This window comes from Oreochromis niloticus, linkage group LG2 (assembly GCF_001858045.2).
Source record: "Oreochromis niloticus isolate F11D_XX linkage group LG2, O_niloticus_UMD_NMBU, whole genome shotgun sequence".
NCBI classification, from domain to species: domain Eukaryota; kingdom Metazoa; phylum Chordata; class Actinopteri; order Cichliformes; family Cichlidae; genus Oreochromis; species Oreochromis niloticus.
In genome coordinates this window covers 25,309,537-25,325,416 of record NC_031966.2, presented here as the reverse complement: position 1 = coordinate 25,325,416, position 15,880 = coordinate 25,309,537, and the positions used below count along the sequence as shown (strand labels likewise).

General features: G+C 44.4%; 1 protein-coding gene and 1 long non-coding RNA gene across 3 annotated transcripts in view; one reads left to right on the top strand and one right to left on the bottom strand.

Annotated features, from left to right (window-relative positions):
• Positions 1 to 15,880, top strand: part of ndst1a (N-deacetylase/N-sulfotransferase (heparan glucosaminyl) 1a) — a 46,041-nt gene that overhangs the window by 13,516 nt on the left and 16,645 nt on the right.
• LOC102078372 (uncharacterized) lies at positions 5,811 to 14,106 on the bottom strand. 2 transcript variants are annotated; one of them, XR_003213188.1, is made up of 4 exons: positions 13,951 to 14,106; positions 7,193 to 13,536; positions 7,053 to 7,087; positions 5,811 to 6,948 (listed from the first exon to the last, which is right to left on the bottom strand). It is a non-coding gene; the product is annotated as an uncharacterized LOC102078372 (long non-coding RNA). The 2 variants fall into 2 exon arrangements; XR_003213187.1 differs by having other exon boundaries at positions 7,193 to 14,106.

Sequence of the window (15,880 nt, the reverse complement as noted above, 5' to 3'; positions counted from 1 at the left end):
AGTTCATAATAAAAATTAGCTCAAGGCTCTTTATTATAGGGTAAAGATTTTACAGTATTAGAAAGAAATCTTCAATAATCACGAGTGAGTACTTGGAAACAGCGGGGAGGAAAAACTCTTAACAGGAAGAAGCCTCCTGAGCCAGGCTTGGGGAGGGACAGTCATCTGCTGTATACGTCTCCGTAATTTTCCTTGCAATCCTTTGATCGTTTGCTCATACCGAGGCTGCTGGACTGAGGCTGGCTAGCTCTCAATATCTTTAGCCACTTTGCCTCTGTTAGCTTCTGTAAAATGGGCGTTTTCAGCTTGGTGAGGGTGATTTAAGTGTCTGTCCAGGTTTAACGATTCATGGTGGTCTCCCAGTTATTTACTTTGGCAAACTTTGTGCCTTCACTCACGGCAAGGAGCTCCCATGCTAACAATATGCTAGTGTGTGGCTCTGAGTGTGTGCATGACTGTTTGCTTGTGCCGCTGTATACATGAAATGGACCGGCTTGTAATTGGACATACGTGAGGCTTCCCGGCCGACCACAAGACTCCTGTCCCTGGCCGGTCGACCGATAGACCTCTTGAGGAAATGATATCCTTTAAGCCCATGACTAGATTTTAATAATGGGCTGACATCCTGGTACTGCTGAGCTCTAATCAGCTGCAACACAGGTGAAAACTTAAAGCAGCTGTTAAGTGGCCTTTGAGCTCCTGGTATAATCTCTGCTATCAACAATAAATCTGGCCAGTCAAATGTAGGACAAGTTCTAACCGCATCCCATGCCGATAGGGTTGCTAAGTATACCTGCTCGAGAGCCTCCCTGGTCTGCAGATGCAGCAGTCTGTCTGTCGTCAAGCTGTCTTTCGTGTGCCCTAATGAAGCTGGGGAAATGTGACGACATGCCTCACATTTCACTCTTCACCTAATTGTGTTGATGTGGAGGCTGATAGGAGTGCTGTGGTGGTTAATCTTCCCAGTGAGAGGAAATGGCGGAGTCATCAAGGGATACGGCTCAGCTAATTAGACTAGTGTACTCTTCCATAAGTGAGGGGAAAGGTGGGGGTGTAGTGAGATCTAGCAAAAACAGAGGGGCGGGAAGGGTTGGTTTTGGAAGTTTTTATTCATTACGTGTGCTTAAAGTTGCTCCGAACTCATGTCTTGAATGTGTGGCACATTCTTTGAATGCCACTCGGTGATAGAATTCACATCCTGACAAGGAGCAAACCCCAACATTCGTTACAGCCTGACACTTTTACCTCTTGCCACATCACCATTTTGGAGAGCTTGAAACTAAAGTAATTTGAAGTTGCACACACTGGTACAATAATTCCGTGTTTGACTTCATCCTCGTCCAAGAAAAGCTGTTAGTACCTTTGACTGATTAGAGCCTGAAGCCTCTGGCTCTCAATTAGACAGAAGACAAAGCTTCAACCCTTGCTGCTGGGAAATCAGAAGCAATGAATTAGTGATAAAGGTTTTAAAGACAACACCATTAGAGGAGCTCTGAGGAGAAGTTGGACATGTTTTTCCTCTCCTTTCAATTTGCCAAGCAGGTAATTTGGAGTCTGAAGAAATACCAGCAGCATGCTTTGTATTTCCCTTTCTCTGCTTCTTCCCCCCATCTTTCTCCCTCCAGCTACCAGTGACAGTAATATTAACCTCCTCTCCGCTGCATGGGAGTCATGTGACCTGGAAGTCGTCTCTCGTGAGAAGCGGTCAACTGTTCTGCTGCTCAGGGTCTTGAACCTCTGAAGCTCATAATGCATTGTGACTGCATCGCTCGGGGCTGGGCGGATCAAATAATATATTAATATTATGTTGCGAGCTGTCACGCAATACTTGGGTTGAGAAGCGCTACGCTGGCAAAATTTTTCTGTAGAGTCATGCTCTGATGAGCCCTTATTTCAAAGGCTGCCTTAGGCCCGGTTTGATTTTATTTTAGATTCCAACCTTTTGCCAGTGACATCCACACCACTTATCCCCCCCCCTGTTATTGACCGCCACTAGCGAACACAGCGCCCATATTCATCAGGCTGATAGCGGCAGTGTTTGCCACATTCCCCACCACCCCATCTGTCTGCGCTCCTCTCCGTTTGTGGAGAGAGCTCAGGCCTGTCACCTGAGGGATAAACTGTGTGGTGGAAACTTGTATCCTCTGAGGTATGCAGGGTAGATGCAGACCCTCATTTGGTTCAGCTGTCGTGCCTCGTACAGGCGGGGAAGGCACAGCAGGCCTCCGCCTCTGTTATTGGAGGAGTTACGGGGCTGGGCGAGACATTTACTGTTTGCGAGGAGGTTTTCACGCCTCTTTAAATCTAAATTTGGGTCATGGCGGTCCTTTTTTTTTCCTTTTTTGTGCAGGGGTGTTTTTATTTAACTGTGCATTATTTCATTTACGTTGTTTTTATGTAAAGAAATGTCCAATTTCAGTTGTCTTTTATTCCCCTGTTAAAAAATTAAAAAGAAATCTGCTAGCGCTAAGCAGCCCAGACTTTAGTGTCTTATGACTGAGTTTTTTCAAAAAACATTTGTTAGCGGTTAGTTGATGGCTATAGCGGCTGGTCTGAGGTCAGCCTGCTTGTACTGCTGACAGCAGGGTGACAGTTTTTCCTTCATCTTTTTTTCTTTTTTTAACTACCTTAAACTGTCGATTTGCTTATATTTTGACCAAAATACCAAAAATAATTTTTTTTGCGCGGATATTACACAGAATGAGCCACTTATGAGCAGAGATCACACCAATACATTTCTTCCTCTATGTGTGACAGTATAAAGTATACAGAGTGAGTTACAGGAATGCAATCTGCAACTTATTGGCACCGCATCCTTTTTCTGTTTAAAGTCTGTGAATATTCTAAGGAACTCCAAAGAGGAATGCTTCTCCAGTGCCTTTTTAATTCATTGACCTCAGGACAGAGAAGCAAAATGTTAACATTTAGCTGCCTTTCCAGCCCAAAGCCAGTATACCGTGCGCAGATTTTCATCTTGCCACAGAGGTTTTCAAATAACACCACCAAAAGTCTGGTGCTTTAGTCAAAGTAAATGATGTGGGAGGGAAATCAAAACATCACCCATGCGTTCTTCCCAAAAATTCTTTGTTTTAGAGAAAGCCGCTCTTCCTTTTTGTCAGGAGCAGAAATGGCAGTGAGCAAAGTGATAGGATGTTAAAGGTCCTGTCAGTGCTTTCTCCGTCTTTCTCCCAGCCATCACTTTACCTTTCCCCCAGCCTCACCCTTTCGATTGATGGTGACATCACCCTTTGCATAATGGAATCCGGCCTTCCTTCCAGTCCCTCTTCACTCTCATCAGCTGCTCGCTCTAATTAGATGAGGGTGATTTCAATAAAGTTACCGTCGTCCTCACTCCATTAGTTATATTAACACTCGGATTCCTGCCCCGGAGTTGTCTGTCTATCCTCCGCCTTTCACCGAGGGGGGGGCAGTCCTCCTCTTTTCATGGATCTGTGTAACCTAGTTACTGAGGGCCCAGCAGGGGAGGCCAATCAATTAATGAACAAAGGAGACCGCTCACTGAGCAGCAGCGCAAGTCTGGGACTATAAACAGGGCGCTCCCAAAACATGGTCACTGTCAGTTCAGCGCTCAACTGATGGATGTTGTTTTGCTTTGTTGCTTTGCGCGTGTGTAAGTGCGCGTCTGAGAGGACTATTTCAGAGCAGTCCAAAGCAAATGGATACTGTTATCTGTTTGAACACACTGCCAGCCAGACAAAACTCTGCTGTCTATTATTGAGAATGAGAAGTGAAAGAAGGGGAAGAATTTGGAACGTTTTGTTTTGGTCAGGAAAACCCGGAATGCCTTCCATCACCATTATGTTTCACTGTATTTGAGACGTGCATAAATGGACGTCGAGCACAAAGCTAACAAATTCTGGGCAAAGGTTAAAAATCCATATTCAGGAGTTCTCCCCCTGGCAACCTTGTGAGCCCAGGCAGATCATCCACCTGTGCTCACAATCTTTCACCACTTTCTCATCCTTCCCCTTTTCTCAATACCTCTTTTCATCCTAATAAGTCCTCCTTTTTTCACCGCAGCTCACCCTTTACAAAAAAAAAACCCATCCCTGAGGTCCACCCCTCTTTCTATTCTTTCTTCTCTCCAGCCTCACGGTCTCTCTGTCATCCCTTTTTTGTTAAATCTGCCTGTTCGTCCCCAGTGTTCCCCTCCCTGGAGTTTCCAGCTCTGTCTCCCTGTGTGTGAGATCAGTGAACAGGCTGTTGTAACAAGCTGCTGAATAATGTAAGCACAGGGCTATAGGCCAGAGTTTCATTTAACCCTTTGATCTCTGATCACACGGTGGGTGAGGTGGACACGTCGTAAATGACAGCTCGACAGCAGGGAAAAGCATCCTGGAGGCCGTTTTGCTTCCGTCTTCCTTCAGCTCTTAACTGAAGGCTAAAGTTTCCCCATCCGGGTTTCATTGGCAGTGTCTTTGTAAGCAGAAACACAGTGAGCGTCCTTAGCCTTTGTTATCTTAACATTGATGTATAATTAAAGGGTTAGAAAAGGCAATGCTGAATAATTGATATTGGAGCAAAGATGTCGTGGCATCCTGAACCTCATTGTGCTCAGTATTTGAACTTGCAGTGCAGATAAAAGATTTACCAGTTTCCTTTCTGGTCATCTACTTCAGTTAGCAGTGTTTCATTGTGGTCAATGCTACACTGTGACTGAGGAGCTACATACATACATACATACATAATCCAAAAAATAAATAAATAAATAAATAAATAAATATATATATATGTGTATATATATATATATATATATATATATATATATATATATATATATATATATATATATATATATATATATATATATATATATATGTGTGTGTGTGTGTGTGTGTGTGTGTATATATATATATATATATATTTTTTTTTTTCATTCAGCTTAATTTTGTTCATTTGTACATTTAAGAGACAGATTGACAACCTACCCAGGGTGTACCCTGCCTCTCGACCTATGACAGCTGAATGCATGGCTGGCTGTAGATGGATGGATGTACTTTTAAGTTTCAAAACACAAGGCCACAGAGTGAAAAGTAAAGCATTACCAATTTTTATCAATCAGCTGACCAAGTCATACGTTTCTAATTCAGAAAAAGAAAGTATTAAGAACATATGGTCACATTAACCCTTTGTAATCAATACGATTCCTCTCACCTTAAGTGCTTCTACTTAGCTTTTGAGCACCATATCCTGAAGCTTGGGTGTATTGATCTGCCCAGCTGATTGGAAGTTTTCCTTTAGGAGCTATAGGATAGCAGTGGGACTACAAGTGGGGTCTTCACGGATGGATCAGCTTACTCCTTCTTACCCCCACTTCCGTCACCACACCTGCCACAGCTAGCAAGAACACACACAAAACGGCCCATCTGCGCGTGCAAATCCTCGTGTGTCAGTGCAAGAGGCTGCTTGTGTGCTCAGGAGAGCACACGGCTGAGAGGCGTATCAAATGAGAAATGTGTTACATAGGGTTTATGGTGACGGTGTGTGCTTGAACCGCATTGACTTGAGCAGCTGCTGGGCCTTATTATGGATCCGTGGCAGGAGACAGATTTTAGATTTTTACAGGGCTAACACACTATGTGACAGTCTGCTTTTCCGATTGGGTGCTAGAACCCATAACCCACTGCCGATCAACGTCCACGCACTCATGCGGAAATGTGCACACTTTCACACCCATGAACACAAACAGGGATATACACTCTATTAAACTGTCAAACAGTAGATATGCATGTATATAGGATGCTGTTTAATCCACAGGTCTGGCAGTGTCTCTCTTCCCACTTGCATACGTCTACTTTCCTCTGATTCTCTCTTCTTTTCTCTAACAGATGCTAAAATATAGTTTTGATTTTTAACGGTGTTTTGCGTTCCGGGATTGACCTCGTGGGTAGCCTCAAGCCTCCCCCTTTTGTAAACTGATATGCCTCGTGTGTGTGCGTGCGCGTGCAGGCGTGGTGTCACAGTCGGATGCACAGCAGCTGTGGAGTAGGCAGTGAAGAGGGGAAATGGGAATAGCCAGCACAGTAGACAGAGCCCAGATAGACCTGTCAGCTCTGTGACACCCACACATGGCTCACGCTCTCCTCCGGGATGAGACCAGAGCAAGGGAAAGGAAGCGTGACAGGGTGCAGGTAGAGCCTTAAAGCCAAGGCAGAGGTGTGGTACGCGCTGCGTAAATGCTTGCTCACTTTTGTTCACACAGATCAACAGATTCACAAAAATAAGTAGGGTTTAACTACACTGAGTGCTAAGTATTTTTTATCTTAAGTTTGCAGTCAGCAGTTACAGGCTAATGTTGGGATTGCACATATAGCTGTGAACAGATCAGTAAGTTGCACAGCTACCGCAAGTTTTGAAGTCCTGCAACTAATTCTGCATTGCACGGAGGTCTGGAAGCTGGCTTAGCCACTTTAATAGAATAACATAGCTGTGGATTTATGTCTTGCTGAAATCAAAACCTTCTCTTTTTAGTTTCATAACAGACATTCCCATAGTTTTTTCTTCTTCGTTTGTTGTTGAATTTATTTTACCCTTTACCAAATTATGCTGCAAGGAAGCCCCTCCAAGCGTGATTCTGCAGGAACCAGGCTTTGTGGTGAAAGGATGAGTTATGATGACATCACACTGTTTGTTTTACACCAAACATAGCATTTAGTGTGATAGAAGAAAAAAAAGCAAAGCTCATTTTTCTCCCTATTCCAAAAACTATTTCAGCTTTGTTCCAAATTCTCCCACATGCCTTCTGGCAAACGCTAGCTGAGATGGCGTCAGTTTTTTTTAACAGTGATTTTTCTCTTTTTCAGTCTACCAGAAAACTAGCTGGTAAATCACCCGGGCAACTGTACATTGTCTCTCATCTCTCAGCCATCAAAGCTTGTAGGTTCTTCAGAGCTGCTGCAGACCTCTCGCTTGGCTCCAAGTAGCGTCCTTCAAATCAGAGATGCTCAGTTTTTGAAGATGGCCATGAATTAAAGTTTTTCAATCACTGCATGGCTTATATAGACATGTTTAGTATTTTCACTGCTGCTTACCATTTAGTATGTAACACTGGCTGGATTTTTTCTCCCTGATCCAAAACATGTAACGATTATGAGTGCCTTTACATTAATATCGACATATGGAGCTAATACAAAAAACAAGTCGTGGAATTGGATTCAATTGAACTGCTTACATTTGGTCCTTTTTTTCCTTCTTTCAATTAAGAAAACAGCGGAGACACTCGTGGGGGCTCGTGCTGCCACGTTGGAAAAGCTGGAAGTATCGCTGAGCTTGACTGCGGTCGTGTTTTTTCAAACCGCGGCTGTGGAAGATGGAATGAGAGAGAGAGAGGAGAGAAAAAAAAAGTCTCAGGCTCAGTTTCAAGCAACACATAGGATTTGTAATAAGATTCACGACTGGGCCTACAATCGGGTGTGTAGTTATTGTTACTGCGATAAGCCAATCACGAGGCTGAGTGTTTCTCTGCAGTTGGATGTGTCAAGTGTGCGCTGTTTGTTTATGTAAAACATACTGTAGACAAATTTCCACTTTCCTCCATTTATCTGCTGTTCTTGATTGTGCGCTGAAAGCAAGCTGATGATTATGAGTGCGTTTTCTTACGGGGGTGTGTGTGTGGGGGGGGGTATCATATCTGTTTGATCTTGCAGGCAAAAATATGGGGAGCATAACAGAATCTCATCTCTTGTGTCAGCTATTCTTCCGCGCTGCGATATTCCCATGGGAACGCGTTTCTGCTGCGTGAATCACAGACAGATCAGTGCGGGCCGGTTCTTATCTGGACATGAAAGATGGGAAGATGGAAGAGGGAAGGTGTAAAAGTGAGGGAGAGGGAGAGGAAAGGAGATGAGAGAGAGGAAGAGCTCCCCTGGGAATCATAATACCTGAAATTCACTGGGCCAGGGTTTGGGTGGGAGGGTGGAGGCTCTTGAATCTAGCTCATCATCATTTCATAAGCAGGTATTGTACTTGCCCCGTTTTTTTTTTTTTTTTTTTTTTTTTTTGCAGGCCGGGATGCAAGCTCACCTCGGCTGCGTTCCCTCTGTTTCCCCTCAGATTGAGCAGATTAGACAGTTATATTGTTTATGCGAGTGCCACGGCTCGTGTAACAGCATGCCTGGGGATTCTGTTATTAGTTTGATCGCTTTCTTTTCTATTCTTCTGCAGCCATCACGCGCGTTGTTGCCGTTTGATAGCATCTCTGGTTCATGTCAGGTCAGCAGATCTGTTATTGCTGTTCTGCTGCAGGTGGGGAGGTCCTAATAAAACCGTTGTGCTTCAGTCAGACATTCTGCGGGGCGCTACGTAGGGTTTTCTCAGCTGAATGGGCATTTGATCAGCAGACCCTGCAGCATCAAACCACGCTGACACTTAAGTGCTGTTGTCTCTACGTTCCCCTTCCACTCAGGAACCCCCAACTCCCACACTCACATTCACGCAGACGTGCGTTATTCGCGAACAGTGCGACTTTCACCTCTGAGTGATGTGTATTGTCTTCATAAAGAAAGACCCGTCAGGAATCTTCAGTCCCCGATGGAGACATCGGGCTGCCCGCCATGCTCCCTTGTCCTTCACTAGCATCCTGAGATGACAGTAGATAAACAATGGGAACAAACAGGCACTCCCACCAGCATTGATCTGGCTGGCTCACCCCTCCCTGCTTTCACCAACAACGCCACATTGATTCCACCTACACTCAATTTATATGAAAGCCCCCCCTTCCCAGCCCACCTCCCTTTTCTACCAGGACTGACAAAAATGATAAATGACCAACCCCTTCCTCCCTCTCCCGCCACCTCCCTCTGCCTCACGTTGGCTGTCCGAGGCTCTACAAGCCTATTTTCTACCTTCAGAAATCCAATAGAGTGTGCTTGCCTTTTTCTTCTTTCTCTGAAGTGTACTTTTTGCCGGTGTGCGGGTTGTTCACCACCTTTGCAGTAATTTCCACACATAAACATGTCACTGGGTATAATTTCAACCCTGCAGGACACCCATATCCATGATGTCAGAGCATCAAGGAAGACAAATGAAGGAAATTAATGTGCATTTTCAACGGCAGACGCCGTAGGATCGCTTTACCCTGCAGCTAATGTCTCTGATGGTCTGCTGTGTCACTTAAAGAAGTAATCATATGCACAGTTTCCAGAATGATGTCAATTATTTTCTTCACTTTGGCTTAATCAGACCGTCGTCTCATTATGCAATTATTATCCGGTTAATTTGTCCCCTGTGTAAATCGTACGATCGAGTTTGTGGTTCGACTGTCCATCTTAATACACGTTCAGCTTTTTATACATATTCTTTTTCTGATCCAGTGTCCCCCTATGAATGTAAATGGGACACGGAGCGTCTATAAATAGATATACTGTGGCACCGAGCTGCTGGTAGTTATCAACAGGAGTGGAGTTTTGAGTGTGTGCGCGTGTGTGTACTGCTTTTCACATGTTCCGTGGGAGCGATCGAGGCCATTGATGAGGATGCCGGTTCCACTCTCGGCCCCTCCATCCTGCTGCCCAGGGGTGCGATACCATTTCACATCTCACTTAGACTCTTCCCTAATGATCCTTCTCCGCTCAGCCACAGTTTTCCCATGGCTCCCAACTCCGCACTACTTTTTCCACTGTGAGGTGATCCATTTTACGCTTCCCTGTGCTCTCAGATCCCCACTGGAAAACTAAAGGATGGTGGCAGCCAGGTTTGAGAGCCTCCAAGATGAAAATGACTCACGAGCGCCATGTATATTTTATTCCCTGCTCCTCCTGTTTCTTATTCATTTCGGTCTTAATCATTCTCACATATTATAAATGTGTAATCATGCCATTATGCCAACGCCTGCTTAGGTTGTCTCCCTTGACGATGATGTGTGTGTTGACGGGATCTGACGTGATCTCTTAAATATAGAAGTCTGAGGGCAGGGTCCTGCAGTGCTTCTATGTGATTGCCGTTACCGTCTTCCCATTCTCTCGATAATTGCTCCTAGGTAAAGATTGCACTACCTCGTGCGCATTTGAAGATAATTCCCTCTTTGTCCCGTTACTATGTCAAAGAATAGCATTGCAATCATTTCAATTATGACAGCGCCGGGATCGAGGTCGTCGAGTGGGGCCTTGAGAAGTAATTGGAAGGGCATGGGCGAACCGAGGAAAGGCATTTTTCTTCTGCGAAATTGCCTCAGTCTTGGGGACAGTAAATTGAGGTGCTGAAAAATGATGTGATAATTCAGCCACATGGTTTGGTAAGGGGAAATTGTCTGAAAGGCACTTTCTGGAGAATTAGAAGGCAAAACTACATTTCCCTCCCGAGTCCTCTGTCCTTCACGCAGTGGCATGAAATGAATTGATGAGACGGAGGGAGAGGGAAGTGTCGGTGTAAATGTTTGCAGCTAAAATGAAGCTGCCTGCTCGCGCATTCAGATTGGCTGAAGGGTGAGAGGCGGTAGCCCGAGCGAGGATACGGTGCTCCGCTCCACACTATTTCACGGCCTAAGCCTTTAATCGCAGCAGCCACAATGAATGCATAAAATGGAATTCAAATTTCAGATTGATTGATTTTATATTGATGAATGCCAAGGCTGGCTTAAGGGGAAAAAGAACTGTGACTGTTGCTTTTTTAAAACGTAACCTCTTTAAGAAGGCGAGTCCTTGCTGCTCTCATGTGCCTGTTTGTTGCTTTTAGATGTGCTTCAAAAGAAATGTGAAAAATTCTTGCTTTTTGAAGTTTAATCTCTCTCAAGAAAGGGTAGGAGGCAGAATGCAAATGTGGAAATTTGCTCCGGCTTTGCTATTTACTGCTTGAGACTTGGGCATCTTGTAGCCGCGGACAGTCAGCGTCTCGAAAATGTCAGGCTTTTGAGTGAGCCTTCTGAGCGAGCGTCGTGCACATCTCAGTTCTCAAATCAAAAAGATGGCTGCCATCCCAGCCTCCCTCCTCATATACTGTCAAAACTTCACCATAGTGGCTCTATTGTGTCTCATTTCTTAATCCCTTCAAGGCGTCTCACACAGTAACAGAGCTGCCATAAGCACATTTGGTGCTGTTTGCAGATTAACAGGATTACAGATTATGGATTACACTAGCGTCATTCTTACCCATTTAACCTTGACGCATGCCCCGCTGAAAAATTTCAGGCCTTGCAAACACAAGACCAAGTTCAGTGTTAGTGTTTGAACACGATACTTGCAGTGTTGTCCAGGATTGAATGCAAACAAGCCGATCTTCCGTTGGAGTGTCTTGTGTGTGTGTGTGTTTGCGTGTGTGGTCACACCAGCAGCCCTTCGATGAGGGTCCTATGGATTAGCGCCCTCACTGTTTTTCCTTCGGCACAGTTTCCATGCCTCTGAACGCAACCTAACTCCAGCGTTTCCATGGGAAACGTGCAGTTGCCAAGTCCTGTGGCGATTGAGCGCTGAGGGTCATCGTTTATTTCTGTCTGACAGGAGCAAAGGGGGCAGATTGGAGAGGGGACAGCAGGGGGGAAGAAAAGGGGGAACTGTTGGGTCCTGAGGGGATGTGGAGGGCCTAAATCTCCTTTAAAAGTTTATTTGTCCAAGGGATCACCTACGGCGGAGTCTGACACTGGTTTGTTGGTGTTAATGTACCGACTGTCCTCGCAAATCCCTCAGACACTTAGTCGTATTCACACTTTAAAAGAAGTGCAGCAGCAGTGTCGGGGAGGGAGTGGGGGCAAAAAAAGGGGGGAAGACGTGTGAAGCCGCATATGGTCGACCGTAGCGTTGTTTATCCAGAGAGTTGTTACAGCTGAGGACTAGCCTCCATCCCCCTGCTCCTCTTTGTCTCTCATTAATCTAGCAGTATGGCTCTGGCTTGTTTCCAGCGATGTAGAGCGAGCAGGTTTAAGTGACCACCCACCCTGAGGAAAAGCATCAGTCTGCCCCCGGTGTCACCTGCTATTGTTTCTGGCCACATTTCACTCTGTCGCCTCGTGTCTTTCAGCCGCTCTAAAATAATGAGCAAAGTGCTTTAATTGTAGTTTTCGAAGCGTCGAGATTGATGGTTATACTTTGGGATGAATCTCTCGCTAATTTCTCTTCTCTTGTACGAGTTGATCAACTTGTCCTTTCATTTGCTATTGTCTTTCATTTTTTTCCCCTCTTACTGCTCTGGTCTGCCACCTCTATTTAGGGAGGCTTTAGTCCACATGTGCAATTACCGAGTTCACATTTGGTCTGAGCTCTTTCCATCACCGTGAATGAAAAGGTTGGCTATGGGATCTGCGTTAGTCTCCTACTGCCTCTCCTTTATGCATGAGTTAGGCCTCTGACTTTCTGGCAGACTGGAACACTGTGGTGTCTGTGAACCTTTTGGCTTCTCTTCACCTTACCAATATGTCTGCTGGCTATACCTCTCATCAGCTTCTGCAAAGCATGAAATATTCATGTCCCCCTTGCTTTCTCCCTCTGCATTTTTGAATCTATTATTTTGAAGAAAGAAGCACAGACACGTTTCCAGCTCTATCTCGGCCTCTTCCAAGGTATACGTAGCACATTAGGTGAGATGGGCATGCAGACATTTTGAGATCCATTAGCCATTATTCGGTTTAGGTGCTTTATCTTCAGCCCCATCATGGTCTAATGTATTGTACTCTCTATTTAACGGGTCTGACCTCACTGCTTCGCACTCAAGGCCTTGAGATTTCCCTTTGTTTGTGTCTGCTTCTCTCACTCCGCCTCTCAGGCCTTCGCTTTCTTTCTCCTTTCGTCCTTTCTTCAGCTGTAGCTCACTGCATCACAGTGTGAAGGTCAACATTGGGAGGCGGTCATCTCTACTGTGATTTGGGCAAGAAGTGCGGTTTCCTGTGACTCTGCGCAGTCTTTCCGCGTTGCCATTAGATCTGCTTCCAAGCCATGTTAACAGTGTCATTAGAGTCACAGCAGTGCTTATTGTCTCCCTGCAGACACGGCCAAAGATAGCATGTCTTCAGTCTGATTACACATTAACAGGAATTGACTTTAACATAGCTCCAAGTGCGGCAGGGCACTATGGCTGGAAATAGAGAAATCTGAAAATATATACATAATTAGAAGGTTAATCAATCGGGGAGAAAACATTTTACTCATTAGCGTTCAACCAAAACACCAAACTGGTTAGGATTAATTTGTTGCTCTCTTCTGTTTCTTCCTGTTTTAAAAACAAATCTTTTGGCATTTGACTATTTGTCAGAACAAAATCTATTTTTAGTGTCCATATTCTAAATAGACCACTATAAATGTGTTACTTTGTTGTTAAATCTGCATTGTTGTGGCTCTAATCACAAATATTCTTGTGTATTTCAATGTTTCTTCCTGCATATCTGCTGACATACGCTCACCGGCCAGTTCATTACGTACACGTTGGACCCCCTTTTGTCTTTAAAACTGGAAGCACCCCTCAGAGATTTTGGTCCATATTGACATGACAGCATCACACAGCTGCTGCAGAATTGTCAGCTGCACGTCCGTGATATGAATCATGTAATGTAGATTCCTCCACATCCCAGAGGTGCTTTATTGGATTGACAATCTGGTGATTGTAGAGGTCATTTGAGTACAGTGAACTCATTGCCATGTTCAAGAAAGCAGTTTGAGATGATTTGAACTTTGTGGCATGGTGTCTTATCTTGCTTAAAGCAGCCATAAGTAGACTGCTACGCTATGCATAAAGAGAAGGACATGGTTGGCAACAATACTGCCAAGAAAATGATCCCACACTTTTACCGCAATCAGGAGCCTGAACCAATACAAGGCATATATCTGTGCTTTTATGTTGTTTTTCCCAAATTCTGACCCCACAATCTGAATGTTGCTGCAGAAATCAAGACTCATTTTTTTCTGTTCTTGTCTGATATGATTGATACACGTTATGGTCTTCTGCTGCTGTGGCCCATCTGCTTCAAGGTTGGATGTGTTGTGTATTCATAGATCTTCCTCTGCATACCTTTGTTGTAACAAGCAGTTATTTAAGTTGCCGTTCCCGTCTTATCAGCTCACAGCAGCCTGGCCATTCTCCTCTGACCTCTGGCATCATGGCATTTTTCTCCCAGAGAGCTGCCACTCACTGGATATATTCTCTGTAAACTCTAGAGATGGTTGTGCGGGAAATTCCCAGTAGATCAGCAGTTTCTGAAATACTCAGACCAGCCAATCTGGCACCAACAACCACACCACATTTAAAGTAACTTAAATCACCTTTCTTCTCCATTTCATTGCTAAGTTTGAACTTCAGCAGGTCATCTCAATAATGCCTCCATGCTGATTAGATATTTATGTTAAGGAGTGTTTGAAGAGCTGTACCTAAAGAAGTGAACAGTGAGCGATATGCCTACCAGTGTAACAGGTTCAAAACCGGCTTGACAGTTGAGGAGAGGCAGAGCGCACGGACCCAAACGCAGACACGTGTGAACAGAACAACTTAGAGCGAGCTGCTTATTTTGTTTAATGTCCGATAGTACAAAGGATGAAACACAACATTTAAAAGTAAGAAAACTATAAACGCCCTGAAATGTGAAACTAGGAACTCACTGCGGTGAGGTGAGAAGATACTACACCAGAGGACAAGAGGGGACAGCAAGTATATCTACACAGGAGGGTGATGAGGGAAGTGGAAACAGCTGCGGAGAATAAGACACCGTTACACCAAATCACAGTGAACGAGTCAAAAGAAGCAAAAGTAAAAACAAAGCACCAGGACCACAAACTCTCAACGTAAAACAGGAACTGACGACTAAACAGGAAAACATCCTACACGATACATGAATGAACTAAGTGCAAGAGGCTTGACACGGGAGGGAGGAAAAGAGTAAGGGAGGTAGAGACTAAATTCGCCAGGAGAAGGAATACAAGACATAATCTAAACCTCACACAACCCTGAGATCTCAATATATATCAATTAAATAAACAAAACTAGAAAGTCCAAAAACTCAAATGCTGGGAAAACAAACCCATGACCATAAAACCATAACACCATCACCGTGATATAATTTTGAGATCAAGTGAATGTTTATTGAATAATATTCTGGTCCTCATTATTGGAGCCATGTAGATTTTTGAAGCGGCTGAGAAACCTAAAAAAGAAAACTGTGCTTCTTTACAGTGGTAATAGTTGTCACCCCGGTCATGTCCTCTGCTTCACTGTTTCCATCAGGAGTCACTTCCTGTGGCTAATCATACTTTGATATGCTGTGGCACGAACCCTGGCTCCATAAGAAAGGAACAAACAAGGTACCCGGGGATCTTCAAGCAACCAGCTCTGTTGGTTTTTGTCTGCGCCGCTGTGATATATTCTCTGAACACCCACTGTTTTTTTTCACGGCCTCTCTTTACATTAGTCTCTGCATCCCCATGAAGGGAGAAGTTGGACACGACTCAGAGAAAAAAGAAGTGCGATTTCTTCCACAGCTCTTGCAGGAGGCAGATTTAAGGCATCCTGTTAAGCTTAGCTGGAAGGATAGCCGGGGCAGAGACACTTGCCAGAGTGCTGACCTTGATTCTCATTAAAAGGACACCGGATGCACTTGATTTTCTCCACTTTGGAATTCTGTTTGAGTCTAGCTCAGCGCGGCCACTTGTGTATTTTTGACGTTACTGCTTACCTTTAATTAAACCTAGGTTTATCGGGTTACCAATAAACCCTTTAATGGCATTATTACATCTATTTTATGTCCGCTTTGTGTCTCGCTGGGTTTCGTGGTCACTGTTTAATGTCTCCGGGTTGAGGGGTATGTGTCTCTAATGCAGCATCTATGGTTTTTACACAGGGATGTGTGCACGCTGCAATAGCTCTCCAGCTTAATGGTCAGACCATTTTCCATGCAAAGGTAATGATGCTCCATCTCATTTCTCCACCAGGAGTCTTAATGGAGAAATGA